Raw genomic sequence first — 12,544 nt, 5'->3', positions numbered from 1 at the left:
AACTCCAAATCATTAATAGGGTAGTTTTTCTCATGGGGCTTCAACTGACGAGAAGCATAAACAATGATTCTACCCTCCTGCATCAATACACAACCAATACCAACTTGTGAAGTATCACAATACATGGTATATGAACCTGAAGCTAATGGAAAACCTAACACTGGAGTTGTGGTCAAGGCAGTCTTGAGCTTCTGAAAGCTCTCCTCACACTCATCCAACCACCTTAATAGAGCACTCTTTTGAGTCAACTTGGTTAAGGGCAATGCGATAGATGAAAATCCCTAAACAAACTGGCGGTAATAACCTACCAAATCAAGAAAGCTGTGAATCTCTGTGGCTAAGGACGGTTTGGGCCAACTCTGAACCGCCTCTATCTTCTTCGAATCAACCTAAATACCCTCGCTGGACACCACGTTCCCCAAGAAAGCCACTAAACTGAGCCAAAACTCACATTTGGAGAACTTTGCATAAAGTTTCTCCTCCCTCAATCTCTACAACACAACTTTCAAATGCTCCGTGTGCTCCTCTTGACTACGCGAATACACCAGAATATCATCAATAAAAACTATGAAGAACAAGTTGAGATAAGGCCGGAACACGTTGTTCATCAAATGCATGAACGTTTCTAGGGCATTTGTCAGCCCAAAAGACATCACCAAGAACTCATAATGACCATATCGGGTCCTGAAAGCCATATTAAAAATATCTGAGTCCCTGATCTTCAACTGGTGATAACCTGAATGGAGATCAATCTTGGAGAACACTCTCGCTCCCTGAAGCTGGTCGAATAAATCATCAATGCGAGGTAAAGTATACTTGTTCTTAACTATTACTTTTTTCCACTACTTATAATCAATGCACATCCTCATAGTGCCATCCTTCTTCTTCACAAATAGAACCGGCGCACCCCAAGGCGACACACTAAGCTGAATGAACCCCTTATCAAGGAGTTCCTGAAGCTTTTTCTTTAACTCCTTCAACTCCGCTAGTACCATACGATACAGTGGAATATAAATGGGCTGAGTTCCCGGACTAGATCAATATTGCTGTCTGGCGGCATGTCCGACAAGTCTGCAGGAAACACATCGGGAAAATCCCTCACAATTGGAACAAAATCAATACTGGGAGTCTCTGCACCGACATCCCTAACAAAGGCTAGATACGAAAGACAATCCTTCCCAACCATATGTTGGGCCTTCAAGAATGAAATTACCCTACTAGGAACATAATTAGTCGAACCTCACCACTCAATCCATAGCACACCCAGTATAGCCAATGTCAATGTCTTAGCATGACAGTCCCAAATAGCATGACACGGAGATAGCCAATCTATGCCCAAAATAACATCGAAATCCACCATACATAATAATAAAAGATCCACTCGGATCTCCATACCCCCAATAGTCACCACATACGACCGATACATAAGGTCTACAACAACAGTATTTCCCATAGAAGTAGATACATGAACAGGTGAAATAAGAGACTCACGGGGCGAATCCAAATAATGAGCAAAGTCTGATGACACATAAGAATAAGTGGAACCGGGATCAAATAATACAGAGGCATCTCTATGGCAGACTGAGACAATACCTTTAATAACTGCATCGGAAGCAATAGCATAGGGTCTAGTTGGAAATGCCTAGAAACAGGCTTGAACACCACCTGATCGACCTCCCCCTCTAGAGCGACCCCCAGCTGACTGACCTCCATCCCTAGATGGCTGGGTGGGTGGTGGTGAAGTAACTGGCACTGAAGTCGATGGCTAACTCCTCTGCGGAGATGAACCCCCAAGACGACGAGGACACTTCCTCCACATATGACCCATCTCACCACACTCATAGCAACTCCCGGGTGCTGGGGACGGGGACTGAATGGAAACCCTAGCACTGGAATGACTAGCAGATGCACCTGGCATAGAGGAGCCTTGAACTGATGGAGCACGGGACGAACTCTGAGCTGGAAGGGCACTAAGTGATGATTGGCCCTGATGAGAACTGTGAAAACCATGACCCGATAATGCCCCATGATAACCTGGGCGAGCTGGCTAAGCATGCCTGAATGGACGGCCTCTGTTGTTCTAAAACTGACCTCCCGAAGGAGCACCACCATAACTAACAGATCATCGAGGCCTCTTGGCCTCCCTCTCATCTCACTCCTGGTGACGAAATAACTCAATTTCATGAGCGATGTCAACCTCCTCCTCAAAAGTAGCACTAGACTCCCTCTCCCTAGTCATGAGAATACGAATCTAATAAGTGAGGCCATCAATAAACCTCCTAATCCTCTCTATATCTGTCGGAACCAACCAAATAGCATGATGAGCCTACTCGGAGAACCTCATCTCATACTGCATCACAATTATCTCCCTCTGATGCAACCACTTAAACTGCCTATGCAGCTCCTCTCTACGAGACTGAGGCACATAATTCTCCAAAAAAGAGAACGGAGAACTGCTGCTAGGTAAGGGGTGATGCACCAATAGGCCTACGCCTTTCATAAGCCTCCCACCAAGTGAAGGCAGCTCAAGAAAACTGAAAAGTAGTGAAAGCGACCCTGTTGATGTTCAGAATACCCATTGTGCGAAGAATCCTCTGACATTTGTCCAAGAAACCCTGGGCATCTTCACCCTCTGCACCACTGAAAGTCGGAGGCTGAACTCTACCAAACCTCTTCAACCTGCACTGCTCGTCCTCTGGCATGGCAGAAGCTACAAAGTCCTGAGCAGTTGAAACCAGTTAGGTCGAATGTGTCCCCGGTGTCTGAAGTCCCTGCACGACCTGCTTAGGTGTGTGAGCGGTGGGAGTCTAAGCACCTCCCCCATCTTGAGAAGTAGTTGCAGCTGTAGTAACTAAGACCGCTTGAGCTATACCAGTGCATACCGATAAAATCTGAGCCAAGGCCTCTTAAAGACCCGAAATCACAATGGGCACAGCTGGTGCTACTAGAGCATCCATAACTGGGACATGATCCGGAACTAGGGCGGCTGGTGGATGTAAATGCACTTCCCTAGCTGCTATGTGGGCTACACCCCTACCCCTACCACGTCCTCAGCCTCTAGTGGCCACAGCTGGTGGTACTTGTAGTCATCAATCCTGACCGGTAGCACGCATCCTCACTGATCGCAGCTTACTTTGTACTACTAAAAAGTATGAAGAGAGGGTTGCAATAGCTTTTACCCAATTTGTGGGTCGGGATCGATTTCCACAGGGAGCTAGGAATGGAGTCGAGTATCTATTTAGAGTGGAATTGTGTATTTGTTCCAAATATCACTTCCAATCATTTTTGGTTTTTCTTTAACAAACTATTATTATCTACTACTAATTATAAATGCAACTAGATTATGCTAAACGAGAATTGCTAAAAGTTGTATCTAATGGATAAAAAAAGGCACTAGGGTAGTGACTTTCACCTAGGTGGCTAATTTACGGGTAATTGCTTCTAAGGTACGATTAACATTATTGGGGAAATATGCTATAACCGCTGCATGATTTTACCCACTCTCACACCTCTCGATAGAGATAGTGATTTTGCCCAATTGACTTTCTCAAGACCAAATGGTTAGGCAAATTTGCTCAAACAACGGGTAATTACTCGCTCGAGGTTTAACCCTTTAATTGGGACTATCAATTCTCTTGAGTCCATCCCAATTCCTTGTTGGGTCAATTTTGGTGACTTAGGCTCTCTTTCTCAAGAATAGCCAAGTCAACTTAGCACAAACCAGTGTTTGCAACCACCAATTCATAAATTAAACCATAAAATTGACCCAAATAACAAACATCCATAGTCAATCTAACCTTAGATAACAACACCTATCAATTACCCACACTAGGTTTGAGCCACAACCCTAGTTGATGGGTCTAGCTACTCATGCTTCAAGAGAAAAATAAAGAAATAGATGAAGATAAAGACATATTAATTAAACACTAAAGTAAATACAGAGATTCTATCGTTAAAACTAAGTTAAAATGCCCAAAATGGCTACAGATGTTCTTCTCACGAGCGCAGCTCAGTTCAGAAAATAGCTGATACCCTAAAAATGGAAAAAGGTTCTATTTATACTAAGCTGGAAAAACTGGACAAAATGCCTCTGTGGGGTCAGTGTGGACCGCACAAAATGGTGTGCGGCCGCACTACGCTCTTGACTCTGAAAAATCAACTCTCTAAACCCAGGCTCAGCGGATCGCGTAGAATGGACCGCGGCCGCAGAGGCTTCCAATGCGGTCCGCACAGAATAGACTGCGGACCGCACAGGCTTGAACCCTGGCATTTGACATCTCTCTGAAGTTTGCTTCCGCGGACCGCATAAAATGGTAGTTCGGCCGCGGTGTCTTCAGTGTGGACCACACAATATGTACTACGGTCGCACTGCATTGATGCTTTCAAAACCACCTCTCTGAATCTCCCTAGTGCGGACCGCACAAAGTGTAGTGCGGCCGAACTAGGCATGTTTGTCCTGTGTTGTCTTGTCTTTGGTACTTGTGCAGGTTTCACTCCTTTTGAGCCGATCTTTGACGTGTCGTCACTTTGTTGATCAAACCTGCAATCAAGCACAACTTATGAGCCTTTTGGGACTATTTTGTAAGAATTTATAATCAAAGCGTAAGCAAGAAAGAGCATGAAACACGTCAAAATCTCTAGTTATCAACTCCCCCAAACGTAAGCTTTTGCTTGTCCTCAAGCAAACAAAATAAGACCCACCCCTTAAGGAAAAATCCAAGAATTTTCAGTTATCCTAAAGTAACCTCAACTAGCATCAATTGGGACTAACAATTGCCCTCAATATAAATGAATCATTAACAACATTTAACCTATGAAAAACCATGGATCAAGTGTGACACAAGAGCATCAAGAGTTGACTCATTACATCAAAGAACTCTCTCAATTACTTTGGTCAATGTGGAACCCAAACTCACACATCCTCAACTCTCCCTAAGAAAACATCTCCTTTTAGAATATTGTCACAAAAACCGAGGTTAATGGGAATTCACTCATCTCTCTCAAGAAAAGGTCACAAGTCCGGCTCTAAGTACCATATGCTTGCCCCTTATGTAAGTATCCACTAATGTAAGCTTCATTCAACTTAAGATCATATAGGGCTTTTGTGGAGTCATTGTGAAGGCTTTTGGTTCAGAGTAGGAAATGTTGTGATCTAAGTGGGTTCCATCTTCCCTTAAGCACTTCTTTTGATTTATTTGGCACACATTCTCTTAACTCTTTGAGTCATCTCACTTCTTTCTAAGGGGATAGAGAGACACATTGTCACTCTTTCTTGTGCAATTCAAACATCTTCTCCTTTTTCAACTTTCCACACCTTTCTTTCTTTTGCTTTTCTTGAATCCCTTTTTATTCTTTTTCACATTGAGCATTCTTTTTGTCTTTTGCTTTTCTTTCTTTTTTATTGCCTTTCCTTTTCTTCATTATTGTGTCTTTTACCACTTTGTTGTCATTCCTCGTCTCTCCCCCAAGCTTATACTTTTGCCATGTGCTCAAGGAAAGATCGGGTGCCAAGAGAGGGTATCTTTTAGAACAGGTATAGGCTTGTCTCATGGTTCTTGAAAGAAAAAGGTCTAAGGCTCAAAAGGGTTAACTAGGAATCATATCATTGGTAGGCTATAGAATTTTTCAAGCTATTATTTGGATCAAGGGGGGCCTATAATCACGTATCAAGTGAAATTTCACTTAAGATTTCACCTCAACAAACATTCAGGGCAATTTCTTGACCAGTGGCTCGGGACTTGGACTCGCAATTCGATTTCTCACCACACAAGCTAAAGGATCGCTAAAGACATAGAGTCAAGGGCCCACAACGACCTTAGATACGATTTGAGTATACAATGGTCCCGAAAAACCACTTGATGATTATCGGTCAACACAAGAGTCTCAACGTCACGACTTTCACCATCTTAAACACAATATTTTGTCTTTGACCATGGGATTAAAGGCAAATGTGCTAGGCCCAAGTGAAGCTTTGCTTGAGGTATCCTTAACTATAAACTACTAAAAACAAAAAAAAATGGACTCAAACCCTTAAGAAGGTTGTCACGTCATCCATCATTGGAAAGAGCCACCCGGTTCACACAATACTCCACCTTTAGAAAGAACCGTGGCATTAAGAAAACCAAAGGCTTATTGAAAACATCCAAAACAAAACAAAAGATACGAACATAAATAAGAAGCTAAAAAAGGAGAAATTTTGCGAAAATAGAACGAATATATACAATAGGGGATTTGAATATACAATGAGGATGAATATATACAATGATGTAACTTTATATACAGACCCAAAGAAAGATGAAAAATGCGATAAAAGTAACTAAATATCAAATTATATACAGACCAAATGTGAAAATCAAGAAAGCATAAAATGAATAAATATATACAGTCATCCAAAAATGTAGGGCACACCCCCTCAAATAAAAGCTGGCATTGTCCCCAATGCCAACTAGTCCAAATAAGCATCGAAAATAATAGAAAAAGGATATGAAGACTCCCTAAGCCCTGTTGGTCTACATAGGATCATGGATGGTCCCTAGGTCCTCTGTGTACTTGGGAACCTCAGACTGGTTCCCGGTGTCCTAGTGCTCAACTGCTGGGACTTGGGCTTGGACCTGGATAGGCTCTAGATCTGGTACACCCTATGGCTGACTGGAGGAAGCCTCCAGTGGGTCTGCCAACTGGATGATGGCATCATCTGCTCTAGGGATCTTCCTCCTCTTCGGAGGCCTCTGGGTCTGCTCTGGTTGTGGATGAGCTGCTGAGACTGGGTCATCGAGCAACAGGTCCAGAGGTAGTTGGTCTGCCTTCAGTCTATCTATATCTGCCCGCAGCTCCTTCACGGACTCTTGGAGGCCCGTGTCTTCCTAAGCTTCTTATGCTCCCGAGCAAGCTCCTTGAGAGCCTTGCTATGTGAATCGACTGTCTTGTTCAATGTCTCCTGAGTAGTGAGGATTTTCTTCTGGTTCTCAAGTATCTCTTTCAAAGCATCCTCTATCGACTGGGGCACCTGTGGGCTGGAGAAGCCGACTGAGCCTCTACTGTTGTAGTCAATGTGGACAACTTAGATGAGGTAGTCTGCATCCAGTTGTTTATACTCAGAAGGACCTGGCTCAGCCAGTGGGCAGTGATGGGATGGGCCTAGGTAGATGGGATCTCTGGTCCTGCTGATGTGGACGGGCTAGGAGGAATCTCAGCAGAAGTGGAGGAAGGCTCAGCGGGGGCCTCTACCGCAACTAGCTCTTCAGACTGGCCAGTTGGGGCAAAAGCAGGGGCTTTGTAATTCTTATCCTTGAGATTGTCATTCCCCTTCACGCTATACCAGGAGAATGGGGCTGTCGCTTTAACCTTGATGTCGTATGGCCTCTTGTCCACCTGCAAGTCCCGAAAATGCATAGTAAGGGTGTTGGGAAAAGGATAGTTCCGGTCGCTCTCGGCACCCACTATAGAAATGATCTAGGACATCACATTCCCCACGTTGATGGGGTATCCCGCCATAATAGAAGCAACCAAAACAGCCCGATTGAGAGGAAGTGTTTGGTCATGGGTAGTAGGGTCTAACCGGTTGCACACAAATGTCTCCCAGCCCCTCGCCTCAAAGTTTAGGGTCCTCTGTAGTATTTTTACCCCGACAGTCAACCACTCCGGAATAGTACCTGGGATTGCCAAGTACTAAGCTAACCATGGACGGACCTCCTCGCCCATCTCCAGCTTTGCCATATAAAGAGACTCATCTTCCTCATTGAAACCCAGGTATTCGTTGAGCGACTTCCCGTCAAACAACACCTTGAGGTTCTGAACCATGGTCACTTTGTAACCCTTTACGATGTGGGATACATTACAATAGAACTCTTTGACTAAGTATTCATTGGCATCCACGCAGTCATGTAAGAAGTGCTCCCAACCCACTCTCGTTCTGAACTGTCTATGCACGTTAGGGTTGTAGGGTAAAAGATCTCTATCAAGGAAACTCTGCTCCGGTATCAATTTTCTGACCAACCACCACTCCCTAAATTGTGGTACACCACTTGGCTCACGAACCTATCCTCCCAAACTTCGGGTTTTCTAGTTCGGGCAATGCCCCGAACCTGAGGCTCACCCCCCCTCAAATACCTCCTCATCTCCATGCACCTCCTCCTCACCTCCGTTTTCACTCTCTCGGATAATGAAGCTATGGGGGAAGTGGAGTACTCACCACTGTCGGCTGCTGATCCCTCAGATGACTCAGTGGGAACATGCTCTAGTGCTTGGGCAGTGGATGATGGTGGAGGAATCTGTCAATCTGAAACTTGAGTAGAAATGTGTTGGTACTGAGTCTGAAGAGATATCTTGGGAGGGCAGATACTCACTCCTCGACTGATCACAGGCTCTATCAGCTGCCTTAATTGCCTTTCTCATATTCTTTATGTTTTGACGAGCCTGGGGAGTGAGTTTAGCCAATCTCTGCTTCCCTCCCCGGGAGGAATCACCTCTGTCGGGGTGTTTGGAGCCTTTTCCTCTTTGTTTAACCATTATCTGCAAACACAATCATCTCACATTGTTAGTATCGGTAGAAGCAGTGAGCAACATTTCTGCAGAAAGAATTGCAGACAGAATTGAAAAGTTGCAGCCAGGTTGTAGAAACAGCCCAGTGCGAACTGCACAAAATGGAGTGCGGCCGCACAAGGACCACTGCGGACCGCACAATAACGACAGTGATTCGCACAGGGACCACCGCGGACCGCACAATAATGACTGTGGTCCGCATAGGGATGGGGTTAAGACTACCCTTCCTCTGAGTCTGACCAGTGCAGCCCACACAAAATAGTATCGCGGTCACACTGGGTCAGTGCGGTCCGCACAAAATGTAGTGCGGCCGCACTGGGCAAGGGTCACCTTGACACAAGATCATCATTGCAGTCCGCACAAAGTGGTACTGCGGACCGCACTAGGGCACCGTGGACCGTATAAAAATGACCTCAGTCCGCACAACATGCCCAGAAGTGGCACTGAGTTAGGGTTTATCAAAATTTCCTTAAAGTCCAATTTTCCACTAAATTATTGTCCATAAACGATTTACCTAGTTCATAAAACTATTAAGTCCATAGAAATCAACCTTTAAACTAATCTAATCCTAGAGTCGAACTAATTACGGGAGGAAGAAGAAGAAGTATAAGCTAAGAAAAGAAAATGAAAATAGAAAAAAATTACAAAATTAAACATGGAAGAAATGAGTGTAATGTTACCAGATTATGAGGTAGAGTGACGTTAATCAATTCTAAGCAAGTTTTCACGATCAATTTCAGGGAGTGAACAGTAATAATATGCTCTGAGATTCAATTTTTGCAAAAAGAGTAAAATGGGGGTCCCTAGGGTCTATTTATAGAAAATCCCCTGGGGCCCAGCCTCACCTACCAGTGTGGACCGCACAAAATAAACCGTGGTCCGCACTGGGCTATTATGATCAAGCTTGGCCCAGTATCCCACTGCGGTCCGCACAAAACAGACCGCAGACGTAGTGGTCCACTGCGGACCGCACAAAATGTAGTGCGGTCACAGTGGCTAACTTCAGAGAGTTATCACTTTGGCCTTCACCAGTGCGGACCGCACAGAGTGTAATGCGGCCGCACTGGCAACTTCAGAGACTGAACATTTTCTTACTATGACTTGCACTGCCTCAATACAATCCCTACAACATCTCACAACCAGTCAGCCCAAAAATCAATCCTATACTACAAAGAAAATCCAAGAAAACAAGAAGAAAAACACATGGGTTGCCTCCCAAGAAGCACTTGATTTAATGTCGCGGCACGACGCATGTTACCACCACATCACTTGAGATGAAAGAGCGCCACCACGTGGCTATCATCAAACTTTCCAAGATAATGCTTGACTCGGTGCCCATTAACTCTAAAGACTTCACCATTTTTGTTTTTCAAATCAAGAGAACCAAAAGGGGTCACAAATACAACTTCAAACGGTCCACTCCATTTGGATTTGAGCTTTCCCGGAAACAGACGTAACCGGGAGTTGAACAAGAGAACTAAATCACCTACGTTGAACTCCTTTCCACGAGCATATTTGTCATGAAGGTACTTCATCTTTTCCTTATACAAGGACAAACTGGAGTAGGCATGGAATCTAAATTCATCAAGTTCATTGAGTTGTTCAACACGAAGATTAGCTGCAACATCCCATTCCAAATTCAAATTCCTCAAAGCCCATATGGCCTTGTGCTCTAACTCAACCAGAAGATGGCATGCTTTCCCAAATACCAACCGATACGGAGACATCCCAATCGGAGTTTTGTAAGCCGTCCGATAAGCCCATAGACAACTTCGTCGACCAATCGGTCCTATTAGCATTGACCGTCTTTGACAAGATACTCTTGATTTCTCTGTTGGAGACTTCCACTTGACCACTAGCTTGAGGATGATAAGGGCTTGAAAGTTTATGATTGACACCGTACTTGGAAAGCAATGTGTCGAAAGTTTTATTGCAAAAGTGAGACCCCCGTCACTAATAATCGCACGAGGAGTGCCAAACCTTGTGAAAATACCCTTTAAAAGAAATGCAACAACACTCTGGGCTTCATTGTTAGGTAAAGCCACGGCTTCAACCCATTTTGAGACATAGTCAACCGCCACGAGAATGTAAGTATTCCCACAAGAGCTAACAAATGGACCCATGAAATCGATGCCCCAAACATCAAAGATATCGACTTCAAGAATGGTATTGAGAGGCATCTCATCCCTTTTAGGAATTACGCCCGCTCTTTGGCAATCATCACACCTCTTCACAAAATCACCCGCATCTTTGAACAAGGTGGGCCAATAGAATCCAAAACTAAGAACTTTCGAGGCGGTCCTCACCCAACCATGATGGCCACCATTGGGTGAAGAATGGCAAGCCTCTAAGATACTCAATTGTTCTTCCTCCGGGACACATCTACGAATCACACCATCCGTGCAAAGCTTGAACAAGTATGGCTCATCCCAATAGAAATCCAAACTATCTCGATTGAGCTTCTTCCTTTGGTTAGAAGAGAGCTCACACGGGATTACTCTAGTCACAAGGTAATTGGAAACATCGGCAAACCACGGCATATCATTCATTGACACCGCAAGGAGTTGTTCGTCGGAAAATGAATCATTGATCTCAAGGCCATTACAAGGCCTCCCCTCCTCCTCCAAAAGGGACAAGTGGTCCGCCACTTGGTTCTCACTACCTTTCTGGTCCATAATTTCTAGATCAAACTCTTGAAGTAGTAACACACATCGCATCAACTTGCCTTTATTACACCCCGCAGTATTACGACGATGTTGCACTCTGAATTATTGTACATTAACATTTGGTTTTTAATTAACCGATGTAAGACTTGGGGATGAGATCATCTTGATGTTAACATATTTACGCTAATTGTAACAAGCGATAAATAAGTGTCATGAAGGATAAAGTGTACACGAATTAAAAAAAATGAGTTTCAATAAAAATGGCCAATTTGGGATAAAATAGGGGTCGAGCGATAATACCCGATAATTATGGACTAGTACCATGCAAGGTACTATATGACCACGGTAGTACGATGTATAAAGTATATTAAAAATAAATAGAATTTTATGTAATTCGAGACAATTCTCAAATTTTCGTGTAATTGGTTAATTACCGGGTAACGGGACATTACCCGATTAACTAATAAGTGGATAAGATTAAACCCCTACCCCAATAAAATGTGTCAGCAACATAATATGTCAACTAAGTGACTCATAACCCAAATGGATAAGGTGGCAATATTTAACGTTTGCATGGATTTGATTAAAATTGGGTTCAACATTAAGAACCAAGGCTACTATGGATAAACAAGGAAAATGATTGTTTATTATTACACCTAGCCATCTCTTCTAAACTGGTGGAAAAAGGATTTAGTGAAATGTAAATAAAGGACACTACATGAATGACAGTGGCTAGCCGTGAGATTGTAGTTTTTGATAAGAAGCTTATACAAGATGATGATGTATATGGAGATGTGGAAATTGCAATTTGGTTTTACATCTCGACAAACAGATACACAAAGAAGTTCGAAAATTGGCTCAGAAGTAATTACAACATTGTCTTTCCTCCATTTATAAGGAGATTGTTCATGGATATAAGTAGGAATTTGGCAACAAAGGTATGTTAAGGCTATCCCTTCTTTCTTTTGGCATGATCCCTACGATATGAACGAAACGTGCAAATGCACAAATTCCAAAAGTGACTCTACTCATAGAAGTAATAGAAATATCTATGTTCTTTAATTTCCAGGTGTCATAATACTATATCATATGTTCATGGGTCTCAGAAAAATACGAAAGTTGAAAGGATGTTACTTTGTGATATTGCTCAAGGGGCAAAATGGTCTTATGACATTCTGAATGGTTTTATTGACGTACTTTTCATGCATTGCATCCACGTGCATTGACCCATGACCAGATGGCGTTATATACGCGTATATATGTAAATATATGTATATGGGATATGGGAAAAGGTTATGGCGTTATATACGCACCACCACCTGATCAGCTGGTATATG

The sequence above is a fragment of the Nicotiana tabacum genome, chromosome 16 (genome assembly GCF_000715075.1).
Source record: "Nicotiana tabacum cultivar K326 chromosome 16, ASM71507v2, whole genome shotgun sequence".
In the NCBI taxonomy this organism is placed as follows: Eukaryota; Viridiplantae; Streptophyta; class Magnoliopsida; order Solanales; family Solanaceae; genus Nicotiana; species Nicotiana tabacum.
This window is presented reverse-complemented; position numbering follows the sequence as displayed.